This window comes from Cervus elaphus, chromosome 27 (genome assembly GCF_910594005.1).
Source record: "Cervus elaphus chromosome 27, mCerEla1.1, whole genome shotgun sequence".
Taxonomy (NCBI): Eukaryota; Metazoa; Chordata; class Mammalia; order Artiodactyla; family Cervidae; genus Cervus; species Cervus elaphus.
The window spans coordinates 57,723,950-57,737,787 of NC_057841.1; the positions used below are offsets into that span (position 1 = coordinate 57,723,950).

General features: G+C 43.0%; 1 long non-coding RNA gene across 2 annotated transcripts in view; it reads left to right on the forward strand.

Moving 5' to 3' along the window:
* The window catches only part of LOC122685030, a 141,826-nt gene extending 130,230 nt beyond the window's left edge, over nucleotides 1-11,596 (forward strand). For both annotated transcript variants that reach the window (XR_006338226.1, XR_006338225.1), the window contains exon 5: nucleotides 11,234-11,596. This is a non-coding gene — a long non-coding RNA (uncharacterized LOC122685030). The remainder of the gene's footprint in view (nucleotides 1-11,233) is intronic.
* Nucleotides 11,597-13,838: the final 2,242 nt, after the last annotated feature.

Here is a 13,838-nt window from a genome sequence, read left to right on the forward strand (position 1 = left end):
GGTCTCCCACACTGCAGATGGATTTTTTACCCTCTGAGCCAGGAGAGAAGCCCAGGGATACTGGAGTGGGTAGTCTATCCTGTCTTCAGGGGATTTTCCTGACCCAGGGATCGAACTGAGGTCTCCTGCATTGCAGGCAGATTCTTTACCACCTGAGCTACCAGGGAAGCCCATGAAGATCTAGACAGCCAAAAATAAATTAATTAATTTTAAAAAGGCAATGTAAGCATTGGCGGTTCTTATATTAAAATAGACCTAATTCAGGAAATATTCATGGAGTGCCTTCCCTGTGCCAAGCACTGTTCTAGGCACCAAAGATACATCAGTGAGCCAAACAGCCCCAAATCTTCATTGTTAGGTTTCTTTATCACCTTTTCGTTATCATTTTGCAGTTGAAGCCTTGGATACATGCTAGAACTCAACCCTAATCACCCACAATGCTTACCTAAGAATTGCAGTCACCACTTTGACAGCATAATTTCAAAACTGTAACAAAATGCCAAATTTGAGTTAAAATGCTCCAGGACTTAAAGATGGCCGGGTAGCAAATGACTGACTTTTTTGGCTCCTCCCTTGTAACTGAATTGTCACTAATCATTTGCCACATTCATCTTATAAACTTGTCAGTTTTCATTTATGCAGGTGCAAAAACACATTCTTGTAAGCATGGGGTGATTTGCATTTTTTCTTTCTTTTTCAACATTGCCTACATTTGGAAATATGACAGACCTAGACAGCATATTAAAAAGAAGAGACATCACTTTGCTGACAAAGGTCCCTGTAGTCAAAGCTGTGGTTTTTCCAGTAGTCACCTGCAGACATAAGAGTTGGACCATAAAGAAGAATGAGTGCAGAGGAATTGATGCTTTCAAACTGTGGTGTTGGAGAAGACTCTTGAGAGTCCCCTGGACTGCAAGGAGATCCAACCAGTCCACCCTAAAGGAAATCAGTCCTGAATAGTCATTGGAAGGACTGATGCTGAAGCTGAAACTCCAACACTTTGGCCACCTGCTGCGAAGAGCTGACTCATTGGAAAAGCCCCTGATGCTGGGAAAGATTGAGGGGAGGAGGAGAAGGGGACGACAGAGGCTGAGATGGCGCTAGGCGTGCATCCTCTCTCAGCATCCCACAGTAACCCCTCGCTGGGGCGTGTCTCCCATGGCCCTAGGGTGCTGGTAAACCCAGTGCTCCTTGGAGCCTCCGTCTCTGGCATCCCCTGAATTTCCTCTGGATCCAGTTGTTCCTACCTCTTTATCTCAAAATCCTCAAAATTATGTCTTCTTTTTCCCAATTTGCTGCTACTGAAAGGCTTAAGGAGGGTGGAATGGGGAGTATGAAGTAGTGAGAGGGAAATTTTCACTTCTCCTACGGGAATGGGAGTAAGAACAGAGACATTTGGACATACAACACTGGCTTCTTATTCTCAAAATGAGAGTAGGGAGAGGAAATGTTTATACTAATTACTTTTTGTGCATCATAAATTATTCTACTATAAGTAACGTAATGTTAGGAATGGCTTATTTTGACTTGGTATAATGTTTCCATGTTTGAGCTTGTAGTTTTTTTAGTATTTATTTGTTTGGGTGTGCTGGGTCTTAGCTGCAGCCTGCAGGATCTTTGATCTTCATTTCAGCATGTGGGACCTTTTAGTTTCAGCATGTGGAATCTAGTTCCCTGACCAGGGATCAAACCTGGATCCCTGCATTGGGAGCCAGAGACTTAGCTACTGGACCCCCAAGGAAGTCTTTTTAGCTGGAAGTCCAAGTTATCAAAGGTCTTTTGTAAAAGAGAAAAAGGTCTCCAGAGCCAAATAGAAGCAGATTAGAGGTAGACTCTAGTTTGTTTGTCTTTGATGCTATTTATGACTTCAGGATAGTAATAAACCAAGCTAACATGTGATCGATGCACTCAGCAAGGCCCCAATCCTCTATACTGTAGATGTGAGCCCTTGGACAGGATGGTCTACATAACACCTTCACAGTGTAAGTTTCTATGTTGTATACCAGAAAAGTGACACATTTATGGCACTCCCTATAAAATAGACAATTGGATATTCAATGAATAATGAATAATTTCATAAACCATCTTCCCTAATTTATATTGGACCTCCGCGGTAGCTCAGACGGTAAAGCATCTGCCTACAATGTGGGAGACCTGGGTTCAATCCCTGGGTTGGGAAGATCTGGAGAAGAAAATGGCAACCCACTCCAGTATTCTTGCCTGGACAATCCCATGGATGGAGGAACCTGTAGGCTACAGTCCATGGGGTCACAAAGATTCGGACACGACTGAGCGACTTCACTTTCACTTTCTAATTTATATTTTCTGTGAGTTTAAACTTTGTTATGTATCCTGTTCTTTAATATGGGACTCATGACAAACTGTTTTAAAATGATAGGCTATTCAAAGAATGTTTCTGAATCTGAGAGGAAATTAATAATAAAAATTACTCTGATTATTGAATCACCCGTATGGTCTGTTTATGTTTCTAAATATTTTTACCTACACCGTGAGCCGCGGCATCATCATCTGAGACGTGGGATTAATATCACTTCACAGAGTAGTTGTGATGATAAATCAGATATTATTCATGAAATTGTATGATGACTTATAAAGTAAAATGCAATGATGAAGAATGACTATGAGTATTATTCTCCCTCCTCCAAGTCTTATCCAAATTCAAGTCACTGACCAAGGCCTATATAAAGTTCAACCTTCTCTTTGAAGCTTTTCACAACCATTCTAGCGAACAGCTGTCTCTCTCTCCTTGGCATTCTAGCAAACACAGCAAATGTGGTGCGCATTGCATACTACCCATCCTAATTCTCAAAAACTTGGTTAATACCACTTTAATGTACTTTGTGCATGCATTCGTTCTTAAAATTAAAATCTGGAAGAAGGAAACTGTCTCCTGTAGTATTCCATACGTGGAATGTATTGAAATCCTTGTTGCTGTTGTTTGGTCACTAAGTTGTGTCTGACTCTTTGTGACCCCATGGACTGTGCCCGCCAGGCTCCACTGTCCATGCGGTTCTCCAGGCAAGAAATTACGGGAGCGGGTTGCCATTTCCTTCTCCAGGAGATCTTCCCAACCCAGGGACTGAACCCATGTCTCCTGAATTGGCAGGTAGATTCTTTACCACTGATCCACCCGGAAAATAGGTCCTTGTGTGATGGTGGTTTCATTGCTAAGTTGTGTCCAACTCCATGTCCTTTGAAAGTGAAGTCACTCAGTCGTGTTCAACTCTTTGCAACCCCATGGACTGGGGAAAATCCATGGGATTTCCCAGGCAAGAATACTGGGGTGGGTTGCCATTTCCTTCTCCAGGGGATCTTCCCAACACAGGGATCAAACCCGGGTCTGCTGCACTGCAGGCAGACCATTTACTGTCTGAGTCACCAAGGGTTCCCAGCAACAGGTCCTTTGGTGCTTATTAAAAGGATGGATGATGAGAAGGGTGGATAATATATCATCCTTGTTCTGCTCAGCCAGGTGATTTGGGGTGATGAGAAGCAACCCAGATGTCAGTGCCTGAGTGCTCCCTCTTCTTTACTGTCAAAGTCAAATGGCTCAAGCCTCCATCCAGTATCAGTGGACATCCTCCACACGCTCCCTGATAACCTCTGAGGATACCCACAGAGAGGTTTATATTCTCCTGGGTCTGTCTCTGTGCAGCCTGCCTCCAGACTAACTCTCTCAGCCCCAGTGGCCAGCATCCTCTTTCTCTTCTTTGGTCCAGCCTGAGCATTGCCCCCACTTCTTCCATTCTGTCCCTAACACATCTCTGGGTAGCTCTTTACAGTGACCGATCTTTACCAAAGCTTTCAAGGTAGGAAAGGATGGAATCAGCGCAGAATGGGAAACAATTGACAATTGTGTACTAATTACCGCTCTTGTTGAAGGTCCCCAGGCCATGATTTCACCTTGACTTTCACATTGGCTGTCTTTCTTTTCTTTCTCAGGCTCCTTGCCAATTTCTTGCCAAGTTCCTCAGCCCTCTAACCAACAAGAAGGTATCAGTGACCAATTCCTAAATGCCAATTAATTTTTAAGGTAGAGCACTTTAGCTCTCTGCTTTTTTTTTTTTAATCCTATCTTTTAAGACAGAGGGAGCATCATTTATATAAAAAGGGGCCCATCAGGATATCTTCCGCAACCAAAGTGCTATCTCCTCTGAGATGAATAATCCCACTTCTTTGCCAGGTGAAAATAATGGAAAATCAGTGTTTCATTTTAACTAATAAATACTTCCTGGATTTGCCCTTTTAATAATTCTTTCACTTGAGGACTTCCCTGGTGGCTCAGTGGTGAATAGTCCACCTGCCAATGCAGGAGACACAGGTTTGATCCCTGACCTGGGAGGACCCCACACGCCACGACCCCTGAGCCTTGTGGTCCAGAATCCAGGCGCCTCCACTACGGAGCCCGTGAGCCACAAGTACTGAAACCAGTGTGCCCTGGAGCCTGTGCTCCGCAACAAGAGAAGCGGCTGCAGTGAGAGGCCTGTGCATCTCAGCTCGAGAGTAGCCCCTACTTGCCACAGCCAGAGAAAAGCCCCGAGCGGCAACGAAAACCCAGCATGGCCAAAAATAAATAAATCAATTAAAATTGTAAAAAAAATATTTAAAAAAGTGTTTTTTTCACTTGAGATTTCCAGAATGATGCTAGATACACATGTTCCTTCAGTAGCCTTCTCTCTGGTAATTAGATATCCCAAGGACCATTTCTTCCATCCATTCTCCAGAAGTCATCAAAAAGAATTAACTTCTCAGAATGCCGAGACTTAATGGACAGTATTGATGTCATGAGGTTCTGTCCGTCTTAAATATATTCACTAAGTTATTAACACATGCCAGACATGGCAGTTGAGTACAGATTACGTTTTTACATCCTAAACATTGATTATAAGAAAAGCTTGTCTTATCACCACACTTGGAGCTCACCAGTCAGCTTCCATCTGGTTAAGAAAAAAGTGATTTAGCTTTAGGGCAAAAAGCTCAATAATGCATATGCTGAGCCTACCAAATTTTCAATCTTAAACTACACATTTCTTTCCATTTTTTGCTTTCTTCAAGGCCTACTTCCTGCTTTGTCTGTCAATAAAGTTTTGTCTTGTAACTAATCCCATGACACTATTCCCTAGTACTGAATATCCTAATACCGAATATCTGCCTATGTCAAGTTACACCATTCTACACCAGCTTATACAATGCTTCTCATATGGGATATCCTGGCTCCACAAGCAAATTGTATGATTATTTATTGGCAGAAGCATGTCTTATGTTTATTACAAATTCATCTTGGTGCCTAGCTTAATGCTGAGCACATAGAAACTACCCAATAAATTCTGTTTTAACATCTAAGCAAAATAATTGCTGAAGATTTTTTATCATTTGAGAATGAAATGCAGAAATTGAAAGAGGAGTGAAATGTAGTGTTCCCTACTATACCAAGCAGAGAACTTATGAACCTTGTCACTAGTCAATGAATATTGAGCCCCATGGGTGTACAGTTGTCTGTTGGGTGTTGGAGGAGATACCCATTTAAGACAGTGTTGCTCTCATGAAGGCTGAGATAGCTGTTTTCCTTTTGCTTCACTGGAAGGGCATCCAGTTTGTTGTACATTTATAAGATACACATAGGCCATGAAACAGCCATGCATTTAAACTCAGGTCACATTTTAATCTGGAGAAGGAAATGGCAACCTACTCCAGTATTCTTGCCTGGAGAATCTCATGGACAGAGGATCCTGGCAGGCTACAGTCCCTGGGTCTAAGGTGGCGACAGAGGATGAGATGGTTAGATAGCGTCACTAATTCAATGGACGTGAATATGAGCAAACTCTGGGAGACAGTAGAGGACAGAGGCTGGGCTACAATCCGTGGGGTCGCAAAGAGTCGGACACAACTTAGCGACAGAACAACAACACCACCGACAACATTACCTTACAGTAAATAGTGGAGAAAATAAAGAAGTAGTGTCCATTAAAACATCGAGCGATTACTAATCCTTTCAAGGCCAAAAACAAAAACAGCTTGTCTTCATAAAGCCATGTGAATCGTGTCCAATTGTTAGACAAAAACATTTTACAATGCAGACATCTTGGGGAGACAATTGACTGTGCCTTTTAAAACTGTGTACTTTTAAAGCAAAGGCAGTCAAGTGTTGAACTTTCTGTGGAGGTTGGCTCTCCAGTAGCGTATGTGATGATTTCATTACCACCTTGCCACGAATTCTTTTAAGAGATGGAAATGAGAAGTTTTGGGTTTCTTTTCTGAAATTTTCATCACCTCTGTTAGAGACAAAAATATGGTTTCCCCTTAAAAATGATTATTTTAAAATGTACCATTTAAGCAAGCCATGAGCATTCTACCAGATTGTCAATACTAATGGTCATGAGAATTGAAGGCAGGATGGTGACCCCAGCACATGCTGTCTTTTTGGAAACATTTGCAAGGGTGGCCTGGAACCTGTGAGGTGAGAGATAATTTAAGAAGTAATCTTCTATGGCAAGAAAGCCAGCTTGGAAACTTCCTGGAAAAATAAGCAAAATCAAAGGCCATTGCTGTAAAAATTTCCAAAGTACTCCATACAAGTAGAATATTGCAATTCTAAATAAAATCTGTGATAGTTAGGGAGTTTGGGATGAACATGTACACATGGCTATACTTAGAAATGGATAACCAACAAGGTCCTACTGTATAGTACACGGAACTCTGCTCAATGTTGTATGGCATCCTGGATGGGAGGGGGGTTTGTGGGAGAATAGATACTTGTATATATATAATGGAGCCTCTTTGCTGCCCACCTGAAACTATCACAACATTGTTAACTGTCCCTACTCCAATATAAAATAAAAAGTTAAAATTTTTTTAAAAATAAAGAAAATCCCTGATAGAAGGGCCACATGAAACATCAAGTCTTATCCAACTTTTCGACAATTAATCACAACTATGTTAGGTGTTACTGGGTTAACTATCATTAATCCTTTGATCTATGAAACATTGGCAGATAATTTATGTATTTCATATGTAATGATGCAAATCATCATACCAGTTTATCTAAGTGTCTTCTCCTATTGCTTTCCCATTGGCTGAGATCTAGATGACATAGACATTGCTAAGGCTTTCTGGGCACCAGCAGAAAAAGTGTTTTTCTAAGTGGTTTTATCCTCCCAGTAAACACCTTGGCCTCACTGAGATGTTAGTGTCTGGGTTCATCCAGCTAGACTAAGAAAGGAACAGTAACACAAGTGTTTCATTTGCTCACTTCTGCCCTCATTTGATTTCGTTTGCACACTTTGTTAGACATTAAATGTGTTATCAACTCTTCGTTTATCTTATGTATCCAGAAGGTTTGTCTGAAAGATTGATCTAATTCCTGATACTCATGGACTATCACTCTGTGGCCTATCCGTAGAGGCTCTCTAGCGTCTAAGCTCTCTAGTCTGTAGTGTCCATTGGTTTTTAGAGACATGTTTTCCAAGGCAGACTGTCCAAATGCGATTTCCTATCAGTGCGCGTGGAGAAACAATACTGACAGTATTTCTACTCATCTTTTAAGTCCCTTAAAGGTGATTATATAGCATAGGGCTGCTAACTTTAACTGAAGTGGTGGTGGCGGGAGGTGGGGGGGAGAGACGAGGACGGGGGAGGGAGCGGAGTGGGGAAGAACATTCCAGAAGCTGGAACAGCGCCACCTGAAGGAGTCAGGAGATCAGTGGCCGGATGTGCACAGATCCCTGGGGGGCAGGGAGAGAAGAAGCCAGAGCAGCTTAAATGGTCAAAGAATCAAATGTAAAGTGAGCTGCGAGGGTCAGATCTGGACTGAAGCCCAAATTCTGAGTCTCCGCATCCGTCCAGGGATAAACTTGGCTCCTAATCAGGGCTGACAATTAGGCCGTACAGTTAATATTTTTACAGCTGTTTTATTAATAACACATACAGTGCATCCAGCCAGGATTTGTTGGAGACACCTCAGGAAAACGAATGATGTAAATAACAGATGGATGTAGAATATTCCTGCAAACAGGCATAAAGATATTCCCTTCTTGTTTAAAAAGAATTTAAATAGACAGATTGTAGATAAACAGGCAGACAGAAAGGGGGAGAGAGAGAGGATTTATGATATTTGAGGTAGTGGCTGCATGCATTCACACGGTAGGGAACATGGACGTAGACTCAGAAGCTTGCTGGAGAGGAGGAGAGACGCAAAGCCTTGGCTTCGAGAAAAAAATAGGTTCCATGGGTCCAGGGGGTGAGCGCAGCAGTGTGGGGGCCATCAGAAGCAGGTGTGTGTGTGTGGTTCCTCTGACACCCCCTCTGATGCATGTCCCAGGGCTAGGGACCACTTGTGTCACTGATCCAGCCATGCCCTGGCCCAGCCTGGCCACACAGCGTGGCCTCAGGTCGTCCTTTCCTCTTTCTACATATGTCAGTCTCCTATCCAAAGACCCCCGTGCATGCTTGCCCATTTTGCATCTGAACTGGGAGCCGTGATATTTCAATCTGAAAAGAGAAATAAAAAATTCAGGATCTTCGCGTCTTTTGTTTTCACTCCTACTATTTTTTTTTTTTTTGGTGCTGTTTTTTCATGTGCCTGCTGCACTGTGCTCCTTCCATACTTTGCAACCAGATGGCTCAGGAACGAAGAACAAAGGCCACTAAAAAGTGGGCGGGGAGAGAAGGAGAAAGAAGCAGAGAACTGAAAGTCAAGGCGAAACCCGAGATCAGAGCAAAGCCCAAAAGCTTTAATCACCCATGACTTCTGGTTGAGTTATGAACCTAGAACAGATATTCTTCTTGTGTGATCCTGTGTGTGTGTGTGTGTGTGTGTGTGTGTGTGTGTGTGTGTGGTGTGCACGCCACATACAGACACAAACCGGCTGGTTTATTTCACTGATAAGGATTAAAGCCAGAGACCTCTTTGCGTAGGTCCGTCTCCATGCTACCTGACGCATGTCAAAAGGGGCGTGAGGCACCTTTGCCCAGAGGAAGATTGCTGAGTGTGGATGTGGGCACAGAGGGTGAACCCTGGCCCCCAGGGAGAATTGTGGTGAGTTTGAAGGGCTCAGGAATTGTGCGAACTGCCATTTCACAGCTGGGTGACCTCGAGCAAGTCACCTCCTTTCTCTGCTTCAAAGGGATGTTGTGAGTGTTAAATGGGCTAACACGGGTACAACTAGAAAGCACCAGATGAAAGATTATGGTTTTCCTGGAGTATTGCAATTTCTTCCAAAACTGAAGTGAAAGCTGCTCAGTTGTGTCCAACTCTTTGCGACCCCGTGGACTATACAGTCCATGGGATTCTCTAGGCCAGAATACTGGAGTGGGGTACCCTTTCCCTTCTCCAGGGGATCTTCCCAACCCAGGGATCGGACCCAGGTCTCCCACATTGCAGGAGGATTCTTTACCAGCTGAGCCACCAGGGAAACCCAAGAATACTGGAGTGGGCAGCCTATCCCTTCTCCAGCGGATCTTCCTGACCCAGGAATCGAACCGGGGTCTCCTGCACTGCAGGTGGATTCTTTAACAACTGAGCTGTCGGGGAAGCCTAAACTTGAAGGTGGCCACAAATTCTCTTCAGCGCTTTTCTGTGACCCTCTACACTCTTGAGTTTTACACGGTATTGGATTCCTACCTAAGCCTGCCTCTCCAGATTGTGCTACCAATCTTTCCCCTTGCCCCCGGGGTGAATTTACTGCTCATGTACCATCGAAATTTTGTTAGATTTTTAGGATGACCTAATTGTGACTTGGGCTACTAACTACCTTATATGTGAGCCATGGAAAGGTTTCATTTTTCAACAGGAATTTCTGTAGATATAATGCCTTAAAATAAAAGAAATGACTTTCTAATGGTAAAATTTCATGCAGGTTGAGAGGGCTCGATAATGGCAGGAAGGAAATGTTTGTTATTCTCCTGGTCAGGGCTACACACAAAGGCCTATTCTGCGTCCTGGTAAGGCCAGGCCAGTATCCATGCATGTGTGGGAGTATGGACTATGAGACAAGGAAGGCTTCTTGTAGAATTTGTAAGTACTTCTGCTGAAAGTCTCTTTACACCTTTCACATATCCCTTTACACCCTCCCGGTGGGCTGAGGTTTTCTTCTCTCTGCATGTAGAGAAGAATGTATGTAGAATCACACTCCACTTTCTAGATTCAGACAGGGTGAGGACACTTATAAAAAGGTGAGACTTGATATTTCCATGTCATACAAAATCAAATCTAGAGCTTTTGCCTTCTCTGTTATCATGGGGACTCTGGGAGACAGGGAGGGAAAGTCGGATTCCAGATGAGAAAATGAAATGTGAAGACCAATTCCCTTGCCTTCCAAGCAGGCCTTGGGGGTGCACGTTGCACCTTCCCTAGTGAAGAGGAAGGGGCGTGGTCTGTCTCATAATCTAGGCAGAGACCTGCGTCCGTCTGTATCGCGGGCTGAGCTGCTAGCTGATGCTCAGAATCTCACACGTTTGGCAGCAAATTGTAGAAAAATGAAAAGGGACTTGCAAGTCAGCCTACGAATTTCAGATCTTGACTGTCCTGCCAACTGTATGTTCCGAATCTCTCCAAGATTGCTTAATTTCCTTAGTCCTTATAAAACGGCATCATGATTACCTAACTCGTAGAGTTGCTGGGAGTGTTCAATAAAATGATGCATGGAAAGCAATTAACACGGTGCCTGGAAGCCTAAAAAGTGTTAAAAATGCTACATTTCGTATTCTCATTATGGGCTTAGTGAGAGTGCCCCTTCCATCTTCCAGAATCATAGAATGTTAGAGGCAATGGAAACTTAAAGGAGTGCTTTGCAAACCTTTTGACCAAAATCTCTAAGAAGAAATGTATTTTACTGTATCACCCAGGACAAAAATATATATGTAAGTATTACTAATCACAGAATTATGTGGACAGTTTTCAAAAATCGCTAAAAACTAGGGTTTGTTTGTGGTAGCTTCTGATGTTTGCCTTTTTATATTGTTTCATTTTTAAAATTTAATAAGCCTATTGTAGAGGAACAAAACACTTCCAATATGCATACATATTAAAACAGAAATTGCATGAAATCAGACATACTTTTACTGCTTTGCCTTGTACTCTGATATTTTCTTTTTGGTTTGATTCTGGTTTTTTTTTCCTTTTTTAAATGTTGGTCGTGACCCCAAAAAATGCCCACTAATGAGTCATTACTAATGGTTTGAAAACACTCATACAGACAAAGTACTTCTCTTTCAGATAATGAAGTAAGGCTTGATGTGGCTTCTGTATCACTCATGTGATAGCGGCAGAACTGAGCCTTGAATCCCAGTCTGTGAGCTCGCAAACCCCGAAGACTTATAGTCGCTGAGAGGTGCTAAGCTGCGGAGGCCGGCCTTTGCTGTTTAATGTCTCGAATATCTAGAGCAAGGGTTCTCCGTGATTCGTTGCTGCTCAGAACAGCCAAACAGACATGTGTGGGTCATTCTGAACATACTTGAAAATTTCTCGAATCTTAAGAAAGATCTGTTTTCCGCACTGCATTGGCAACACAGTTGGAAAGTTACTTGAATGTTTTTCAAAAATTGTTTATAGATTTGAAAACTGTTTGGGGTTTGTGATTGCTTCTGTTGTTTGCCTCTTTGTATCGTCTCGTTTTTCAAAATTTAATAAACACTTTGCAGAGGAGCAAAATAATTGGTCACACACGTGTGGGTTCCCAGATTTGTTTTACATGTGTATGCAATACAGCGTAACTCAAAACATGTTCAAGCCTGGTGCATCACATCATCTCTGATGCCGTGGTTGAGACCAAAGCAGAACTCTAGCGAGCACTCACGGCCCCAGACCATGTCCCTCCCCAGGCCTTTTGGCCACGGTGCTTGGGGGCTGGCCCCTGGCCCCAGCGACATGTGTGGTCACTCTCAGGGCCTGTGGCCGGAAACCGCTGTGACAGGCTCGCACAGAGGGCACAGGCCTCGGTTCAGGTCCATTAGTGTTGGAGGCTTTGCCCGACTTGTGCCGCAGAAGGGAGCGGCAGCCTCTGCAGGATGCCAGCAGGGGCAGTGACTTCTCTGCCCTGTTCCTTTCACCTGGCCACGCACCTGCCCCACAGTGGGCTGCGAGGCGGGGTTTATCTTGAACCCACTTGTAAGATAGGTTTAGGCTATGTGATCTCTATCTGGGACCTCCAGGACCTTCTTCTTACCCCCATGAATCATGCTGTTGTTGTTCAGTCACTAGGTTGTGTCCAACTCTTTGCGACCCCATGGACTGCAGCACGCCAGGCTTCCCTGTCCTTCACTATCTCCCGGAGTTTGCTCAAATTCATGTCCATTAAGTCAGTGATGCCATCTAACCATGTCATCCTCTGCCACCCCCTTCTCCTTTTGCCTTCAACCTTTCCCAGCATCAGGGTCTTTTCCAATGAGGTGGCTCTACATATCAGGTGGCCAAAGTATCGGAGCTTCAGCTTCAGCGTCAGTCCTTCCCATGAATATTCAGGTTTGATTTCCTTCAGGGTTGACTGGTTTGATCTCCTTGCTGTCCAAGGGACTCTCAAAAGTCTTCTCCAGCACCACAATTTGAAAGCCTCAATTCTTTGGCACTCAGCCTTCTTTATGGTCCAGCTCTCACATCTATGCATGACTACTGGAAAAACCATAGCTTTGACTGTATGGACCTTTCTTGACAGACTAATGTTCTTTGCTTTTTAATATGCTCTTTAGGTTTGTCATAGCTTTTCTTCCAAGGAGCAAGCATCTTTTAATTTGATGGCTGCCGTCATAGTCCACAGTGATTTTGGAGCCAAAGAAAATAAAAATCTGTCACTGCCATGTAAACCTGTCATTCACTAAGGGTGCGAAATGTCTTGTGGGATTTTTTTTTTGTCCCAAATCCTTGACTGGTCTTTTTCTATAGAGATCATTGATCTTTTTTCACCTTGGATCATTCAGTTCTTAGCTGTTGAAAGTCCAAAGTCCATGAGACAAGTCCAAAACCACCTTCCACTGTCATTCCATTCCACTTCTTCATAACTGTTTGCACCCAATAAGGCTTGGTTAACTTGTAGTTGTTTGCTTTAACTTTCCACGGAAAAGAAATAGGTTGAGAAAATTTGGTGATAATGCCAATAGACCTTTAAGTTGCAACAATCTGCTTCTTTGAGAAGAAAAATAAGCAGCCAAACTATACAATCAATGTTGGCAACCCATCTGGGTCATTTTAACTCTAAGTATGGACACCTCTGAAATCTGCAACCATCACATATCCATCCATTAAATCAGTCATTTATCTATACTTTTATTTATCCAAAATTTCATTAAACGATGAAGTTTAGGACTTCACTACAGTAAAGTATACGTCACAACAGATTAAGATCCAGCTTTATCCTGATGAAGTGGGTTGGAATATGGAAGTTCCAATCCATATGGGGACATGTATATACCTTTGCCACAGAATGAAGGTCCATAAACCCTAGTCCTATGGCTCACAGATCTAGTGCCTTATTGGTTGTTCATAGTGAAAAATATCATCGCATGGTATTTTTCCATCTCATATTATAATGAACATTTGGTACCAGTGGCTGTAAATCCAGTATAGCTATCCCCTACAACATCTCCAAAACATCATCAAAATTAAGAGAGCAGAAATTCCTATAATCACAATACCTAGAATGTCTCATTTCAACCTTGCTTAGACGTTCAGACCCGAGACTTTTAGCCATGGAAATATAGCCAAATTGGTTTAACAGGTTATTTGCTCAGAGTTGCTACCTGTTGATTACCTTAACTCATAGCCATAGCTCTGTAAATATAGATCCATGTGAATGGTCTGGCCAACACATGTCCCTTACACAGAACTG